The sequence below is a fragment of the Siniperca chuatsi genome, linkage group LG22 (genome assembly GCF_020085105.1).
Source record: "Siniperca chuatsi isolate FFG_IHB_CAS linkage group LG22, ASM2008510v1, whole genome shotgun sequence".
Lineage (NCBI taxonomy): Eukaryota > Metazoa > Chordata > Actinopteri > Centrarchiformes > Sinipercidae > Siniperca > Siniperca chuatsi.
In genome coordinates, this window is record NC_058063.1 from 7,666,747 (window position 1) to 7,680,540 (window position 13,794).

Genomic DNA, 13,794 nt, shown 5'->3' on the forward strand with positions numbered 1-13,794 from the left:
CTCCCCTCTTCTTCCCCTCCCCATCCTTGTTTTCCTCCGTCCCCTCCTCCCCCTCTGCTTGGCCCTGGAGTGGTTTAAGCAGAGGGATAATCTGTGGAGGAATTCCAAAAGGCAGGAATCCAGGGATTATCCAAAGAGGAAAATGGTAGATGATGGAATATTTAAGGGTGTACCTGAAATGATTGCTTGGGTTTTAGGTTTTGAGGTTTGAATTAGTGACAGCATGACCAATTTCAGTTTGCAAATAAGGTGATAAATAGAAATTAACTAAACAATACAACATCATAAATAGCCAGCATAAATAGGATGTGCTGGCTTCTCTCTGACACATTTACAGTATATAGTGCTGGCCTGCACTCTTGTCTGCAGTGATCTTCTATAAGATACATCTTCTCAATTCAGACAGAAAAGGTTTATTTAAAGACAGTGAACATACCCAGTTTTTTGTTAATTTCTTTTTTATAGCATTAGAAATTGAAGCAGCCAAGGTTCATAATGTGCATCCTGATCAATAATGGCATGTTCTCAATACTTTGATATTTCAGGCATGTGTTGTCTCCAAATCAGACCCACAGTCGTAAGCTTTTAAAATAATTCTCCAGCTTTCATTCTTACCTAGTTGGAAGTGGAGTAATACTAGCCTGTAGTCATGTCCACTAGTCAGAATAAAGTTACATTAGCCAGCTTCCGTCAATCAGTATTAGTATTCAGTATCATTATAAGTAATCTAGTATTCTGTTTTGACAATCAGAAGTGATTAAATGCTAACTAATTGTCAGCCAATCAGACATCATGTAAGAGCATGAGTGCCAATCCCCTCTTATCTGGGTCAGTCCAAGATGATGGTGCAACAGCGAATTATGGTCTGTTTATTGATATCAAATTAGAACTGGACTGATTAGTTGATTTATCGATTAGTCAATTATAAGAAAATTCATTGGTCAGTATTTTGATAATTGATTAATCCTATTAGACACTTGTCAAGTAAAAGTGCCAAACGTTTGCTGGTTCAAGCTTGTTAAATGTATTTGCTGCCTTTCTCTGTGTTTTTTCACTGCAATTTGAATATCCTTGGATTTTGGACTGTTGGTCAGACAAACGTCACATTGGACTCTGGGAAATTATGATTGAGATATTTTTCAAATATTTCTGACAATCGATAGATTAAGAAAATTATCAGCAAAATAATCAAATGAAAATAATCTTCAATTGTAGCCCTAATCAAACTAAATTAAGACTAAAGGTATCCCCCCAAAAAACACTTACTCTGTATATTCTCGTTAAACTCATGGATCTGAAATTTTCATAGCATTTAATAATTGCTTTATAGAGTATGTTGTATCTGCTTACTACTGCAACATTCCAACAGTCCCTCTTGACTTTACCCCCTGTAAATGGCACAAAAAACCTAGTGGTGTTCCATATGTGGCTACAATAAATGTAGGTTGGCAGCAGCATGGTGTTTAAAATGTTGTTACACTATCTGTGTATGGTTGTGTTATTGTAAACATGCTACATCTTTGGGGCTTAGTACCTCCTGTCCTACTTAACTGGTCGATAAACAGGCTTTAGCTTTAATTGTAATGATGTCTGATATTGCGCCTTCTTACATCATGTTGGTATCTTGTTTATGTGTTTTGTCTGGCTCTGTGTTATTTGTGCGGGCATTTATGCGTGTCCATCACGATTTCTCCAAGCGTGTGTGTGTGTGTGTTTTGGATGTCTTGAGATATAATGACGGTGGGTGTATGTCTTTTCTGGTAGCTGTAATCACTACCACTCTTGGTTGTGTGGTTGGTCAGTACACTGGGTTCTGTTCGCCTTATTATCTCTGTGTGTATGAGTGTATTTTCATATGTACAGGGAGAATTGCATCAGATCCTGTGTATTATTTAAATGTCTCTGCATATTTTTTGCTACATTGTCTTTGTATTTGATTTTTTTGACTGTGTGTCTGTATCTGTGCCATATGTGTCATCAAGGTCACTCATTAAAAGAAAATGGGCCTCCTTTGTTCTTTTCACGTGCTCCCACTACCTACATTTTTCTTTGAATGTTTCACTGCAGATTTGTTGCATTGGGATTGATTTGAATCTTGAGAGACAGATAAACTTTGGCCGTGATTTTGATATTTAAATTATGAGGCCTGAGCCGTTTTGCTTTGATATCGATTATAGTTGTTTTTGAGGTGTGTGGCAGTAAAATACATTAAAGGAAACACTGTAGCATTCACACTAGATCACAAAAGGTTTCTGGATATTCCTGTGTCCAGGGAAGTTTTTATGGCCCTTACTGCAAAGCAAGGTCCATCAAGAAACAGTTTTCTGAGTTTGGTGTGAAAAAAATTGACCTCAACCCCATCCAACACCTTTGGGATGAACTGGAAAACTGACTGCAAGCTGGGCCTGGTCGCCTAACATTGGTGCTGGAGCTCACTAAGGCTCTTGTGGTTCAATGGGAGCAAATCCCTCCAGCCAGGTTCCAAAATCTTGTGGAAGGCTTGAGTGTTTCTAATTTATGCTACTTTATACTTCTTCACCACTACAGTTCAGAGGGAAATATTCTACTTTTTACTCCATTACATTGATTTGACAGCTATAGTTAGATTAAACCAGTGGTTTCCAACCTTTTTGGTTTATGACCTCTTAGAAAAAAGCAGTGTGTAGTTGTGGCCCCTTGTCCCATTTCAGAACTTTGTTTTTTCTTTTCTTTCCTGCCCTATTAATCATCTCACGACCCCTCAGATTTATCTTGTGACCCTTTGGAGGGGCCTTTGGAGGGTGCCCAACCCTTTGGTTTAGTACGACTGGACTAAACTACCTAATGGTATATAAAGTAAAGATTATTTTTACTTTGATACTTTAGGTACATTTTGCTGATAATACTTCTGTACTTTTACTTAAGTAAGATTTTTAATAAAGGACTTTTAGTTTTAATGGATTATTTCTACATTGTTGTATTAGTCTCAAGTAAATGATCTGAATACTTCTTCCACCACTGCATATTGGTGTAATGTTCATTGTCTACATGCTTTTGACTGAGCAATGAATGTGCAAGTCTGCATAAGGGGATGTAATACAATAGATGTGGCTGACTGTTTGAAGTGGCTTTTTACTAAAACATAGCACTACTCCCTATGATATACTGTATATTAGCCAATGTCACTGATAAATGTGTGTATAATGTATCTGTGGTATGCTTGCTTTTCAGATACAGGCAATATCTGGCCCACCCATTTACAGTCAGTACACACCCAAAGTGTGCTCAGCATTGGCAGGTAAGAGAAACAGGCATGTCCGTGTTTGTGAGTGAGTGAGTGTGTGTGTGTGTGTGTGTGTGTGTGTGTGTGTGTTTTCTACCCTAATAGATTATCGATGCACTGCTGGGTTGGTTGGCTAGAGCAGACAGTGAAAATGGGCCTGGACTCCCCTGAGGAAACAAGATATCCCCAATACACACACACTCACTGCTTACACACACATACAGTAGCTACAAACACAGGGACAATGTGACTTCATAGAAAAAAAGCTCTCATGCGAAGGACTTTAAAGCACATTTTGCACACACACACACTTACGTACAATTAGACACACCATACACCTGCTGGCTCTTTAGAGGAAGCTGAGCTCCATTCGGCTTGTATCTGAAGATGAAAGGAGAAGAAGAGGAGAGACAGGCAGGAGGAGAGGAGGTGGAGGAGGAGAGAGAGGGAGACGGTCAGAGAGGTAGAGGACAAAGAAAGAGGGCAGATAAAGAGGAAGAGGAGGAGCAGGGATGAAGAGTGATAGCTAACTCTGCACGCTCCCACCTCTCCTCCCTTCTTCTCTCCCACTCTCCTCCCTTCTTCTCTCCCACTCTCCTTTGTGAACAGATGGGTGGAGGTATCAGACTGTGATGAAAGCCAAAACGGAAAAAAGGGACAGACACATAAATACAGTACATATACACCGGCAGTCACACATGGCTGCACACACACACATTTTCACTCTACCAGACAGATGCGATACTTTGCATCCCTTGTTGCTATCTGTCTCCTCATTCTTCCCCACTATCATTTACATATGATATGATCTGTGTGTGTCTTTTGTGTATAGTGATCATGGACTATTCAGGTCAGACAGGTTCTACAATCTCATTTCCGCAGTGAAGACACTGTACACACAGTGCAAAACATCTGAATTGAGACCCATTGATGATGTTTTTTACTGGACAGAGAGACAGACACACAGAGGGAGGGAGGGAGGGAGAGCCTCCAGGCAGATCATGAATCAGATGAACGGTGGGAAGAAAGAGATAAGGCGGGATGAAGGAAAAGGAGGATGAGAGGGAGAAAAAAAAGGTATCAAACTTGGGAGCCCTGTGGGTCTTTGCTTGCAGAGGGTGGAGGGCAAATGGAGGCATGGTGGAGAATTCAAATGTCTCGGTGTCAGTGGGTTCACCAGCAATCTGCACTGAATCCATCGCACATCACAACATACAGTCCTGCTTGTGCTTGGAACTGATGATATTTGTGTCATGTGGTGTTACATTTTTAAAGCTACACCAGGGACTTTTCTGTGTTGGCAACATCAACTGGCACAGAGAAGGTAACAGTTTGACATTTAAGAACTTCACCACCTTGACATATTGTAATAAGGCTTAGTAAACTGCACACAATACACTCATTTATACCAAACGACACAACCTGATTGTTCTATTCCAGTAGATAACAAAGACATCAGATGGACTGTTGGCCAAAAGAAATATTTGCTAGGACAGAAAATCAAAAATTGTTGGAAGGTTTACCAATTGTTTAACTCAATTGTTCAAGTAAAATTAAATGTATTAATAGAATTCACAGAATGCACAGTTCATAAAAATGTAGGTAATGGTTCAGGGATGATCTTAGCTACAGTAGCAGTCGGATGATGATGACTTGAGGGCAAATAGGATGAATCTGCAGCATGAGTGTTCAGTTTAGGCTGACAGGGTGGCTGTATTTCAGACAAAACCGTTTCAATAGCACTTGCAACGTCATTGTCATTGCCTTTTCCAAAACAATGTAGCATTAGACTTATTTTGTCAAAATAAGTGCTCATTTCTCCCATAGTGTAGCAAGAAGTAGGATGGATGGTGAAATGTGCACAGTCTGACCTACTGTGTGTAGTGTACTTCTATGGTCACTGAGTCTATACATTGTCAGCTTTCTGCTGGTCATGGTGGTCAAATGTACTGCCAGCATGGACTCAGTGTTCCCAGTCAAATAAGTTTAGAATGATTTAAGTGTTTTCTGGCCAGACCTCAAATCTAGCTATGTTTACATCCAGCTGTCAAGTGAATTTTATGCTAACTTTTAAAATATTGCAAAAAGTAACATGCAAATTAGGTCTTTTCCATCACTCAGTTTGAAGTGAATAAAAATAGGTTTTCTGAATGTCAAAACTGAACATCCACTAGAAAGCTGGAAAGAGTCTTTCAACAACTGATCAGTATTGGGTTTTCTTGGACATGGTATCTTAGTCTTTCAGAACCTTCAAACCATCCCTTAACTTTTCTTAAATAAAATGGAACCATTAATTCCAAAAAACAATCCCTGTAATGGTTTGACATTTTGGGAAATACGCTTTCTTGCTGAGAGTTAGATTAGAAGATCAGGACTTCTCTCATATCTGTCTGGTAAATATAAGGCTACATCAAGCAGCCGGTTTACCTCAGCTTAGCATATAGACTGGAAACGGGGAAACAGACATCCTGTAGTCTTGTCGTCACTGTAACTTTAGAGGCAACCAGCGGAGATTTCAGGAAGTCACTGCTCCAGGCGAGGTAATAGTGTGGCAACTTTTCACTTATACACTTCTTCTCTAACTTTTGGCAAGGAAGCAAATAAGAATATTTCACAAAATGTCAATCTATTCCTTTATGGCTCAAATTATAGTAGTTTATCCACAGAGACATTTATGTATATCTTCAAAGAGAAGGATGTAATGGGTAACCATAGAAATGCTTCCCAAATCTTAGCAATGCGTTGCCCTGCAGTGGTCAAACAAGCTGACTGGTTGAGCCAACGTCCTGTCAGGAGCCAGGTTCAACGTGGGAATGGAAAACCGGATTAACATTACACTCATACTCGCACACATATGAAAGAGCGACCATATGCACGTTCACTTACGTGCAAACTCAGACAAGCATGTTCCAGCCTTGTTCTGACACATTTGCATCCACATATACTTATTGGGAAAATTTATCACTGACAAAAAGGTGCTTCACGTCAGCATCGTAGAAAAGGTTTCAGTTGTAGTCATCTGGACACTGTTTTCAGAATCAAGACGTTTCGGCTCCCATCCGGAAGTCATTCTCAATTGGCATCAGCATCTACGTTTTTGCAGTAATTGATCAAATATTGCTGTCTCCAGTCAGCTTCTTAATTTCAAGGGATCAACCTCTTTTTCTCTCCATCTCTCTCGACTAAGACTTGCTGTAGTGACGAATCACCAGCAGAAGGGGAACGAGAGGGTATGATATTTGATTTGGGGGGGGGGGTTTGGAAGAGACAGTGCCTCAACCAGTGTTAATTGAACACAGCTGTACCTCGTTAAACATTAATTGGCAATTAATCAGCTCACCCACCCACCCCCAGTTGAATATATCTTTTAAAAGAGAGCAGGGAATAAAGTAAATTATTCACAGTAGCACAAGGAAAGCCTATTCTAGCTCAGCCTTTCTCTCCCTCTCTCACTCAACCTTTTCTCTCCTCCATCTTCTCACTCTTTCTCTTAGCTCTGTGCTCCATTCAGCCCAATTAATCTAGTTTTCTGACTTTATCGCCGCTTCCTTCCCCTCATCTGTCTGTAGTTCATCCAGAGATGGAGAGACAGGGAGTGAAAGAGAGATGTCACAACAAGGAGGAAGTGCTAGAGGGGAAAGGAGGGATGGAGGAGGAGTAAGGAGAAGCCCTGATGCTCCTGCATGAAGAACAGGAATCTCAGTGAACAGTGTGTGTGACACTTTCAAGTTTTCATACTCCTACTTTGGTTTTCAAACTGCAAGAGTGCACATCACAGCCAGCATCTGACACACCCCAGTTACTCTGCTGAGTTCAGCTGGTTAAACCTCAGCTTTGTCTCCTACTTCTACTACCATGACCAACTATACTGTGTTTTAATATAGCCAAATCCACAATCTACTTATTTTCTTTTTCTGTTGTCAGACAACTCAATAAACAGAGCTTAGGGATTTAATCGCAGGGCATAAATGCTACCTCCTAACCAAGCAAATAGTAACTCCTGCACTGCTATATGTCAATCGAATCACCATGTTATTATGACATGTGACAAAAACATAAATACAGTGTAATGTCAACACCTGTATGATGTTGTTTGGCTATATTGGTATTCAAAATAAGTGATCACAGAGAGGTTTTGATTCCACAGAAAGATGTGTTCTGAACTTTTCTGCCACACAGCCCCAACCATGTCTTGGCTTGGCTGCCATGCTATGCCTGGCTTACGTCATCCTTTTCCAAAAGCTCTGTGTTCCCCATCCTAAAGGTCCGGTTTAGTTAAAACAAACTAGTTTGTAGGACATGTCGTCCGATCTGAAAGCAAAAGTGTTTATAGCTGTTTGGAACGGCCACAATTAAGGGAGGGGTGAAAACCCTGCTGTCATAGAGGGGCGCAAGACGCGATAATTGTTCAAATAGGGACATTGGATCACACTTTTGGACAGTCTTTCAAAGGCATTCATGGTGCACTCGGTTGTACATATAAAAAGTGACAGAAATAGTTGTGTAAAGAATGAAAAAAGAGTGTTTGACCATCTGACCAATCGCTGAGTGAAATGTGCATGCTTGATGGAGGGTTCCATTTCAGAAAGCAAAAAAAAAAGAGCACTCATAACCCCCACGCAATTCCACTGTCAAAAAAGTGCAGGGGAGAGAAGGTTTAAGATGGTGTTCGGCCATCCGACCAGCTCTTCGTTGGAAGCTTACACCCAGCCGGTGTTTAAGATTTATCCACTCTGGAGATTTTCGTTTTCAAAAAGCTCAGTTTTTGAGTGTGCGTTTAGAGAGCCAAAACTGAGAGAAAAGGTGTATTTTCTAATTTAGCTAGCTAGTGTGGATGTACTTTCAGAGCAACCTGTGAATGCTGCTGAAGTTTATATCCAGCATATGTGGCCACAGGCACTTTCTGTTCCTAGTGTTTGAAGACATACTGTGTGTGCAGTAAACCCGGTCTGTCCTGCAGATCCATTGTGTTGGGCTGTTCTGCCCAGTGCTGCTGGCTCTTATATAACAGTACTGGTTACAGCAACAAGGATAACCTGCAGTGCACTCGCTGACACACATTCTTTCTCTCCCGCCTTCCCTCGATCTGTCACTATCTCTTCATCCCCACTCGCACTTGTTTTCTCTCCCCCAAATCTCGGCTATTTCAATCTCGCTCAATTAAACGCTCTCTTAAACACTTTGTTTCCTTCTGTCTCTTTTCATTATCCGTTGCTACTTCCTCTCTCTTCGCTCTCTTTATCTGTGTCATTTTGGCTGCATCCCCAAATTCCCAGCTATTACTCACCCTCTCTCCGCTTCTACCTTTTTTCTCTCTCTTTCACTGTCCTCTCTATCAGTCACCATCTATCTGCGCTCACCATCTAAGTCTCTCTTTCTCTCCCTCTTCGTCTGGGCTCCAGCTCAAATATCACAATTGCTATAGCATACTGGCTAGGGGCCAAATCAGCAAGGCGATAAATCAATACAGCGAGAGAATTATGTAACGTGCCACCATATTGACTGGCCTCTCTCCTCCTCCTCCACCCTCCCTGGGTGGTTTCCTCCTCCGTTCCTTGCTCTCTGTCATCGACTCACCTTGTTTTACTTCCCTTTGTTTGCTTTTTGCCCCCATTTAACCAGATAAATTGTCGAAGTCTTATTTACAGTCTTGGTCTCAGGGTTAGTTTTGGTGATCAAGGCACGTTCTATACACTGACGTGCAGGTTCATACAGAGTACAACTGCTGTCATCAAACAATTATCGCCTGTTGGAAGTGATAGGGGAAACATTTTTGTGTAAATGAGAAAAATTGATGTTCAAGCCTGACAATGGTTTGACTCATTAAAAAGGACAAATTAAAAGCCAAAGTTTTTCTAAACTTTTGGAAACAAACAGCTTAGTTTAGAAGAAAACAGACTTGTGCTCTTAGTACATTTTAGGTGCTCCGTGTGTACGCTGGTTCATTTGTTCTTGTGCAGTGCTTAATTACAGTACACCCAGAGCCCCAGGCAGTACACTAGAAATTAAACATGGAAAAACATAAACTATCAGCTGGTGTATATGCTCTAATGGTGCATTTGGTCTATGTGAAGTACTTAGTAATCTGCAAGGTTGGGTTGTGAGTTTAAGCCTCACCTGGAGCAAAGAAGTTGTTGCCCAGTGGCAGCTCAGTGAAGAAACGTTTTTCTAGGTTTGAATCTTGGCTTTGACCTTTCTGTGTGAGGTTTGCAGGTTCTCCCTGTGTTTCTTAGGGACATACTCCTTGACTGAAGCACTGGCTTCAGACTGGAGCTGGTCCCAGTGGGTGGAGAGCTCAGTGCCTGCTCACTGCTCCAGAGGGGTGCTAGAGCAGGTTGGGTTAAATGCTCCAGTGATATCGTATGTCCCTCTCTGCTCAGCCAATGAGTGTTTGTTGGATGCACATTAACATTTTACACCCAGTAATTCTCTTTATTCAAACAACATTCTTCTGCCATAGAACATGGATGTCAACAGATGGAGTTTTCAAAGTTATTTTGTAATCATGAATGCCTCTACCTCTCTTACTATGAATTTTAGCACACTTGTATAGTGGTTGAAGGGTCATCAGCTTATAACCAAAAACCTCAGTTAAATGTCTAGGAGTGTCTAAGCTAATGAATAATACAGTTATACTGTGAACAATTTCTTTTACTTCTGTAGAGCATAAAAGGTTCAATGATATAGTTTTATTTCAGGATGTTGATTGAACAGTATAACCTGGTGAAAATGGACAAAGAAGCAATGAGCATTAGATGGAGAATATGTTTTATCTTTAAGTACACACCAGATAGAAACTAATGACACACCACATTAGATACCAACAGGTTCAAAAGGTTAATCTATAATACATTTGTGTTAATTCAAAGTATCTGCAGAGTTCAACCATCTTCTGACTCATCCGTATGAGATAAAACTAATTAGAAGTGGTTATCAGCTGTAAATACATTTCCATTGCAGCTGTCTTCTGATGAAAGGTTTTCACTTCAAGCCGGCAGCTTTTGATATCATGCATGCTATACAGCAGGAGCTGAAATAAAATTAACCTCTTTTGGAGGGCACATACATTCAACAACTGCCACATACTCAGCTGTTGATTTTCTGGAAACTCCTCAGTTTTGCCCTCAATGTTTTTGTGTCAGTATTCTCTGTTACCTTTCCATTCTAGTCATGAAGTCTGGAGCTATGGCTTCTGGTGCCCTGGCTTCTTTATGGAGGGGGGCACTCTATAGGAGTCGGTGAGCAGTAATAGTGCCTATATTTCCTCTATATTTCCTCTAGCCTATGCCCTGGTCAGAGAGTGCTGCGACTCCATGCTGTATTTTCCATACAGTCACCCCCCTACCCTCCCTCTCTCCCTCTCTCTCTCTCTTTCTCTCTCTGTTGTCTACTTTTTCTCTCCACTCTGGAATTCCATCTTCCTGCACGTGGCCAGCACTCGAGAGGGCATGCTGTTTGTGTGTGAGAGTGTGTGTGTCTGAACGTGAGCTATAGGAAACAACTCCCGGTGAAGAAAAGGAAACATGAAGCATGCATTTTTGTGTGTGTGTGCAAGCTAACAAGTGGGCACTACTTGTTCCACTGTGCCAGCCTGAAAGCTCTGCAGAACTCAAACATAGTTTCTGTGTTTACTGTAAATGCAGTACATTTTGTACCAACACATTTAGTATAGATTATTTGTTAGGAAACATTATAGTAGACTTTCTAAATGTCATTTTGAATAGTTTTGGTTGTTTGTTCATTTGTCAGACTTATCAAGTTGCACACTAAGTAATATTGATCTGGAAAGCTATTCCTTAGTTCCACAAATGTCAAGTGATTTCCTTGAGGAAACAAACAAGAAATCACACACTGATAAAACCATGGAAGAGGGGAAAAAATCCATAATGCAATGCAAAAAGATCTGACATTCTGTGGTGCCTGTAGCTCACCTGGTAGAACATGCATCCCATGTACGAGTCCTTATCACAGCGGCCCGGGTTCGAATCCACCCCCCCCCATCTCTTTCCCACATTTCCTGTCTCTGTTCAGCTGTTCCCATCAAATAAAGGCAAAAAGCCCCAAAAAAAGAACTGACAACCATTCTCTTTTTTTTTTTTACAACTTCGGTCTTACTTTCATAGTTTTGGCTATCATTCTTATCGGTAATAAAAAGAGGTACAACCGAGCAAGAAACATGAGCAGACAGGTTTTAAATAAACCCAAGGTCAGCCAAATTTGGAAAAGAAAACAATGGTAAAACTATTAACCAAATTGTCCGTTGTAAAGGTCCAGTTAACTTCCTGGTTCGGCTTTGACCTACCATACTTGGAGTAGTTGTACGCGTGCACAGTTTTCCTGTGCAATGAGGAATTATTACAGACATTTTGGGTGTGCTCACTTTCGGTTTTACCTCTACATAAAGTGGTGTAGATAATCTGGCTAAACTGTTGGCGTGGTTACAATCTGTCTGATCGCCTGACTGCTTTGGTTTTTTTCCCAATGTTGCCATGTTCCCATCTCAGCATTACTCTGGTAAGTACAGTGTAATCATAATTGATGTATATGATGAATAAAACTAAAACTGAAAATAGGACCCAAGTTTCAAAATCGAGAAAATAAGTGAAAAGAGAAAATGGCAGTAAAAAAATCATCTAATCTAATTCATTTAATTAGAAACAGACATTGGATGTAGTAAATCCAATCAAAACACATGCTGACAGAAGTCAGTAAAGGCAGGAAAAGATTTACCAAGTCTTTCAGTAGTCACATTGTACCAGATCTGGATGCTGAACGAGGAAGCCATTGTTCTCATCGTGCCACATGTTAGCTGGTTCATATCCTTAACCCTTATCGCTGGCTTCACACATCTGTTTTGCGAAGATGTTGGTGTAATAAATTCACATCTGCGCTGCAACACACACTGCAGAGTTTTATAACCCTGATAGGTTATCTGCATCTGTATCGATTAGTTTTTTAATCATCAGTGTGTGTACTGTAGGTCAAAGCATGTCTCCATCAGGCTAACATCACACTAATGAAGAAGAGAAATTGAGGTAGAGAGTGAACACAGAGGCTCCTGCTCTCCAATCCCATCTGTTTGACACACAGAGGTAGGGAGGGGAAGGATGGAGAGAGGGAGGGAAGAGAGAGGGAGGGGTAGTAGACGAATGAGAACGAGGCCAGATCAGGCTGGGGGGGGGGCTGTTTAGAGAAAGGCAGGGAGGGGGAAAAAAAATCAGAGGGAGGCAGGCTGGGGGGTTGGGCTCCAAGCCTGTGCATGTGTATGTGAGAGAGGGAGAGAGAAAGCAGCAAGCGAATGTGTGTGTGTGTTTGTGCGCGTGTGCGCTCGCTCTGTTCCTTTCCTTTCTTTGTTTGACTACTGAGGAAAAAAAGCCATAATATAGAGAGAGGGTGAGAAAGAGAAACACAGACAGAGGAGAAGAAGAGGATCTAAAACCAGAGTCACTTTATTTTTTAGAGAGGAAGAGAATAAGAGAGACAAAGGATTTCTATTTTGGTCTGGGCTTTTTTTTTCTTTTTTTCTCCTTGCAGGTTGTAGAATAAGAAAAAATATACAACAACAACGCTGCATGCTTTTGACAACAGTGTCATATTCAGGAGCAGTGTGTGTTTTGTGTGCTGGCTCGGTGTGTGTGTGTGTGTGTGTGCTAGGGAGGCGGGGGGAGGGGGGGGGGGCAGCCTGTGCAATTTAAAGGGAAAATACAAGGCACACACAAAGCTGGGAGCGCAGGCAGGCAAGGCAGCAGGAAAGGCAAGGAGAGGAAAGGTAGTGGGAATCTGCTGATCTGGTTGTCGCTTTAACTAACAAACCTCCTTTGGATTTTACTCCACCGAGCTAACCCCGTGTCTCCCTCTGAGCTCAACCTGAGCCCGGCCACGGTAAGACAAGCTTCCTATCCTCAAGCTCTCAGCTGTGTCACCGCTACCGCTCTGCAGACAAAAGCAGGAGAAAGTTGCTGTGTGTGTGTGTGTGTGTGTGTGTGTGTGTGTGTGTGTGTGTGTGCGTGCAGATGGAGAGGAGCTAAGCTAAAGGCTGATGCTAAGGCTAAAAGGCGTGAGGAATGCAGCACAAAGGGAGCTTGTGTGCTCCAGCTGGAGCTGTGTGTGTATATGTCTTTGTGGACGGGCTTGAATGTTTATGTCACGGGGCTTCCCAAACTTTTGCATGTGAAGGATGCCCCAAAATAGACAACCACAGGACTACAGAGCCCCTTTTTGGTAAAAGATCTGTCCTCTCCTGGCTGATTGTGTACTGAAGGTGGAAAGAGTGAAAGCTCCTATCAGATTAGTCATTATATACAGTAGTGTCTGCTATTCCTTTACATGAAAGCAAATATTTAGAAATTAAAGTAATTGCATTTTACTGGGAAGCAAAAGGAAACCCTGTCAAGAAAGGTCTTGACAGTCCCAACATGTTAGTTTAAAAACCAGTGGTTCACGTCAGAGCAGGGCGATTTAAATACCCCTGACGGCTCCACAGCCAGCTGGCTCACCGGTGCAGAAACAAAACACAAAATTAGTTCATTTTT

General features: G+C 41.4%; 1 protein-coding gene across 2 annotated transcripts in view; it reads left to right on the forward strand.

The window, feature by feature from the left end:
- Positions 1 to 13,794, forward strand: part of kdm6ba (lysine (K)-specific demethylase 6B, a) — a 108,372-nt gene that overhangs the window by 41,395 nt on the left and 53,183 nt on the right. Inside the window, exon 4 of one of the 2 annotated variants that reach the window (XM_044182847.1) lies at positions 3,211 to 3,277. The gene's annotated coding sequence lies outside the window, so the exon portion shown is untranslated. Of the gene's footprint in view, positions 1 to 3,210; positions 3,278 to 12,939; positions 13,145 to 13,794 lie in introns of those variants that run through there. The other variant, XM_044182846.1, reaches the window with a different exon arrangement.